Genomic DNA, 6,257 nt, shown 5'->3' on the forward strand with positions numbered 1-6,257 from the left:
TTCGAGAGAACCTTCAGTTCTAGGCATGTTGTAGCACAAGATAATTAGTGTGCAGACCATTTTAATTTATATAGTGCTCTGTGAACACAAATTAGTTAGCATAAATCAGTTAAATGACGAAAAATTAGGTGTCTATTTACTTGTGACCACTCAGTGTATATTATTGTATGAAAAGTTTTAGACCTACACTCAAGAGTAATGAAAATGACAGCCTGTAATCTGATTCAACTTCCATCATACACTAGTAACGTCAATTTGACCAAGCAAAATACTATGCGATCTGTCTGACATTTAAATAGCGTCAAAATGTAGTTTGATGTCGTGAATTTTCTCACTGAAATATGATATAAACCATTATTTCAACATGTACTACTCCTTACCAGAAATGCCATTGTTCATCGTATTTTAATGGACCAAAATAATTTATCTTCCTGTTTATTTAAATATGCACAGTCACTTTGGTGAAACTACAATAATTACATCATTGAATAAGGTAACGTCTGGAAAATAATTTATCTTCCGGTTTACTTAAATATGCACAGTCAATTTGGTGAAACTACAATAATTACATCATTGAATAAGGTAACGTCTGGAAAATAATTTATCTTCCGGTTTATTTAAATATGCACAGTCACTTTGGTGAAACTACAATAATTACATCATTGAATAAGGTAACGTCTGGAAAATAATTTATCTTCCGGTTTATTTAAATATGCACAGTCACTTTGGTGAAACTAAAATAATTACAGCATTGAATAAGGTAACGTCTGGAAAATAATTTATCTTCCGGTTTACTTAAATATGCACAGTCACTTTGGTGAAACTACAATAATTACAGCATTGAATAAGGTAACGTCTGGAAAATAATTTTCCTTATATATTTCATCAAAAGTCAAATTTCAAAACGTATGTTCTGTTCGACTACAGTACAAACCTAGAATCCTGTTCGTAGGACTAGTATAATTTTGTACTAATTTAAAGAAGAGACCCAAACTTCAACCGTGAGGTTTCTTCTCATTTCTCTTACTTATGATGATATATTACTTGCAAAACAGTTTCAAGTGAATAAATGTAAGTTGAAACATATTATAAAAAGTTATATTGCGCTAGTAAGAAAATGAAAAAAAGACATTTTTACCTAACTTGTTGTTGCATTTCTTGTCGCATATTAGTACTTAGAGTTGATTATTATCTAAGTATTAGGCTGCTAAAATAAGCAGGTATAATAAAAATTATGCGAACAAATATATTTACGCTTAAGTATGAAATAGTTCCTCCCCGGTAGCTCGGTGATAAATCTGAGAGATTATGACACTAAAAGCCCGGTTTCGATACCTGCGGCGGACAAAGCACAGATACCCTATTGTATATCTTTGCACTTAACAACAAATGAACAACTAAGCATGAAATAATGCCGCTTGTTATATGATTTGTCTAAGAGTGAACTTATATGTTCTCGCTGAACGAAGCGATATGTTGTCCAAATAGAACAGAATTCTCATGTGGTGGAATAGTATGAATGTTTGCTTGTTATGTGTGTACACATGTGTATGTATTATTGATTTTACAGAGACGCGTTTATGAATGTATGTGTGTATATATACTAGCGAAAGTACTCGGCTTCGCTCGTGATATTAAGTTGATAGTATGTGTATTCTGAACCCATTTTAGCACAAAAGTATAACCTATATACTTTTGTTGCTAAGCAACATGACATAATAGCCATTATTGGTACGTATTGTTACCAAAACGCACTGACTTTTCTATATGTTAGAAGTTATTATATATGGAACCACTTTTTTATGTGTAGTTTTTGGCTAGCTTGCCACATTAAAAAGATGCGCACGCTCGTGGATAAGATAAGTAACACCCAGGTGCACACCCTCAGGGTCTATTTAGTATGGGTGCAAAATTTCAGGTTTCTAGATCCTTTCTTCTTGGAGCTATGGTGGTTACAGTTCTTTTCTGTGTGGCTTTTCGCTAGCCAGCCTCATCGAGATGCCCGCGCGCACATGGATAAGTGATAATACCCATTTGCACGCCCTCAGGGTCCACTTGGTATGGGTGCAAAATTTCAAGTTTCTAGGTTCTTTCCTCTTGGAACTATGGTGGTCACACATACACAGACACAAAATGCGCACGCACACAAATGTCTGTGATTTCTATTTGTAATATAAGGTACCGCTTCTTTTCTACGTGGTTTTTCGCCAGCTTGCCTCATTAAAAAGATGCGCATGCATACTTATATATACATACACGCGAGTGTAAATATACATATATGTTGTTAGGAATGAGTAAGTAGTGGGGCATGATTAAGTAACTTCTTTTTCATAATACTACTATTAACTGCAAAGTGCAGATCATATTTACGAGCATTAAATCCAGCTGTACGGGAATTTCAAGTATGTGAACATTTATATTCTTTTTTATAGGCTTTGCAGTGCAGGAAGGTCACATGACTGTGTGATGCGACTCTGCATTACATTCGTGAATGGTTGTAGGGGGTTCTCTTACATTTGTAAACTTTATTATTAAAATGAAATAACTAAACGATAAAAGAATATTGTAGATGATGGTGTTATTAAAAAGAAGCGATAAACTAAATGAAACCAAATTTCTTCTGACGTACAAGTGTGTAATCTCTTAAGTAAGTCAGTGTTGTGATTGTAGAGTGACTATAATACTTTAGACGAAATTTGTGCACAGAACGTTGTGCGTTTGGTAAAGCATCAGAGATAAATACACTATAAACATCTTAAGTCAGTTTGCTAATATAGTTAAGCTTCTAAAAGTCTAGCGATGTATATATTTATCAATTTTATTAAATTCTACGGGCAAGCAGTCTCAACCTTAAGCTATGCATAAAAACGGTTTGCATATAAAATAGATACGTGACTGCAAGCTTATAAATAATGTTGTTGTTTTTTTATTCGCTGACTTAGAATTCGAAAGAAACTGAGCACTGTTGTTTTGTGAAATAAACCCTCAAAGCCATTAGATGTAGCATGAAAGAGAAACACCGAATACATGTAACTTTTTTTATCATATGAAATTAATAAAAGGAGCTTCCTGATAGATAAAGGATTTTATCATGCAGATAAAGCGGCCAAGTGTATTCCCTACTAGCTGGAGTACCCGTCCCCTGGACGGAAGTTATGTAAATTCATGATTAATGAAAGATTATCGTAGGACATGAAAAGCTGCTTCCCTTGTATGTTATTGTAAAAAAACGCTATAAAAACTGCATACCAGTAAATGTGAAACCGCAAGTTTGCATGTATCTCCGTATGGACCTAATGAACCTCCATACCAATTTTGGTGAAGATCTATCCACACCCTGCGAAGTAGTTACATGGACATAGAACAGACAGTACTATTATATTTATATAGATAACAGTTCTTGATTTGAGGAAAAACAAACATGTTCAGGCGTGACAGTATCAGTAAATTTTTGTGCCAGTAAAAAATGTCACTGTAAGTGAAAGTAAACAACAGAACCTGAGGTAATAAATAGGTTTTAGTAACACCCGTTGACGCTTGCTGTTTCAAATTAGTCTATTTATCATAAGAATTATATATATATATATAGATCTGTCTGTGAAATTAGGCCACAAACGTTATTAGAGAAAGAATAAAAATTTGTGTGTTAGTTCACTGTCGGAAGAATTAGTGTTCTATATTTTATGACACGGAAGTTATTTATATATTAGATTACCTTTATTGTAGGTTAAACAATGGTGTGAGACCGTAGAACGCGGAAGCTTCTAAAGAACGTTACGTGTGAAAAGCTTATTCTCTCAGTTTTGGTTAAAGTCGGATGTTTCCAGTTGTGGCTAAACTAGCCTTATTAGCTCTAAAATTTAACATAAAGCCTAGATCAAACTACTTGTGTTTGTTTGTATGGGAAAACTAGACACTAATAATTTTTTAAGTGCGTTAAACATTACCACTGTAGTGTACTAGGTTATCTGATAGTACAGTACCGTCAAGAGCAGATGTGTCATTCGAGGATAAACGTATTTCACAAATGCAGCATTGTAATAAAAAACTAAACCTACAAATGAAGTAGACTTAATTTTTAAGTGCGTGAAACATTACCACTGTAGTGTACTAGGTTATCTGATAGTACCGTCAAGAGCAGATGTGTCATTCGAGGATAAACGTATTTCACAAATGCAGCATTGTAATAAAAAACTAAACCTACAAATGAAGTAGACTTAATTTTTAAGTGCGTGAAACATTACCACTGTAGTGTACTAGGTTATCTGATAGTACAATACCGTCAAGAGCAGATGTGTCATTCGAGGATAAACGTATTTCACAAATGCAGTATTGTAATAAAAACTAAACCTACAAATGAAGTAGACTTCCCATTGGATATTTTCTTCTCATTTTCACTTAAATAACGTTACGTTGAGTTTTATAGAGTACTAAAATGTACCTCTGGCCAGAAGTGAAATTGAGTTTTCCTGTGCTAACTACGAACGTCAAATTTAAGTTTTTTTGTTTATTAAGATTGAGAACTGTAATGTATACGGGTGAATCAGACATGCCCTAAGGTGAATATGATTACGTTTTGTTTTTTAATTCAGTGTACATTGTTACTCGACATATCAACGGACAGCTGTTCGATTACGGAGTTTCTTGGAAGGATTGTTATAACGTATTACCTATAAACAACATGAAATGTTAATACGTGCTTACGAAATCATATACTGTTCTTTTATGTGAACTAGAACCAACGATAATTTGTGTGACCACGCTACACCACTAGATGGCAGTTTGTTAGCGACTGGGATACATTTCTAGTATTATAAAATATTTGAAAAAGTTTCCTTGAATAATTTTATTAATTATTAAGTAAAGTTACTTCATGGTTATAATGCTCCAAGGTGAAAAACAATTTCAAATTTTCCCCATTTTATCACATTAGCTGAGTTTAAGATTATTGTTGTTATTACTAGCCGTGACCTCCAAAATATTTGCGTAGTTTTTATGCCCTTCCCTTGAATTTTCCATATTCTATCATTTTAACGCACGGCATTTAAGCTACGTTTTCTTGCACAGGCATTATGTATTAAATCGATAAATCTTGGCCTATTTAAAAAAAATTTACGCCATCAGACAAACAAATTCACGTAGACGTAGCTTCATTTAATAAAAACTACACGTAAAGTATAAAATAAGGTGATGGTATTTATAATAGTGTACAGAGTATGAAACAGTTATGAGCGTTCAGTGAATGACACGTTTTACGAGTTAAAACAAAGAAACTCACAAAAATGAAGAATAAAACTCGTACTAAAGAAACAAGTAGCTAAAAGGTGTTTCTAGCAGTCTATGGAACGAACCGAAGCTAAATTATTGCAAAGTAAAGTAGATGTAAAGCTGTAATGAAGCGAAACTTAGCTGAGTATGCAGAAACGTCTGAATGCATGTTCACAAAGTGATAAGCATATGGTTTTGAATGAACTGCGCTTGCATATTTTAGACATACTTAAGTCGAAAAAGCCCACATCAGTTGTATTTAGTGTAATGTTAATTTTTTAGGAAATTATGATGCGGGTTAAGTGTTATAGGTGTGAAATACTTTGCAAAAAATAAACAAACTAAAGCTGAAATCGAAGCCAGTCTACGTGATGACACCGACGTTGTACCATCGTGTAACATGCTCCTTCCATTAAAAGGTTTGACTAAGCAAAAAACAGATAAGGTGATTCTGAATGGAAAAGCCAATGTGCAATCCAGACTCCTCGGACAAAGGCCGTTCTAACGATTTAAGATTTGTAGGGTTTGATAGAGAAATTTGGGAGAAAAGTTCCTGAGAGACAAATCGACAAATGCAAGCGAATTATGTATATAGATTATTCGTAAGCACAAAGCTACACAATGGACTATCCGTGCTTTGTCAACCGCGGGTATCGAAGTATGATTTTTAGCGTTATAAGTCCTCAGACTTACTGGGGAGCCTTAAGTTTAGAATTATTAAAAGCAAAGACTCTGGAACTTGTATTTAAAAAAAAAACCTTAGCTATCTGGATTCATGTAAAAACTATTATTATTACTTTCGTGATGTTATAGTAAAGCAAACCAAAAAATCTAATTTGAGTTACTTATTTTAGAATACTTATTATCAAGAAAAAGAATGTTTAATACATATTAGATTATGTAGTTCTTTGATTAAATAATTATACACGTTATGATAGAACATGCATTACAACTGTAAACTTTTCAGTAGCGAAACATTAGACTTGCTA

This window comes from Limulus polyphemus, unplaced genomic scaffold (assembly GCF_000517525.1).
Source record: "Limulus polyphemus unplaced genomic scaffold, Limulus_polyphemus-2.1.2 Scaffold38, whole genome shotgun sequence".
Classification (NCBI taxonomy): domain Eukaryota; kingdom Metazoa; phylum Arthropoda; class Merostomata; order Xiphosura; family Limulidae; genus Limulus; species Limulus polyphemus.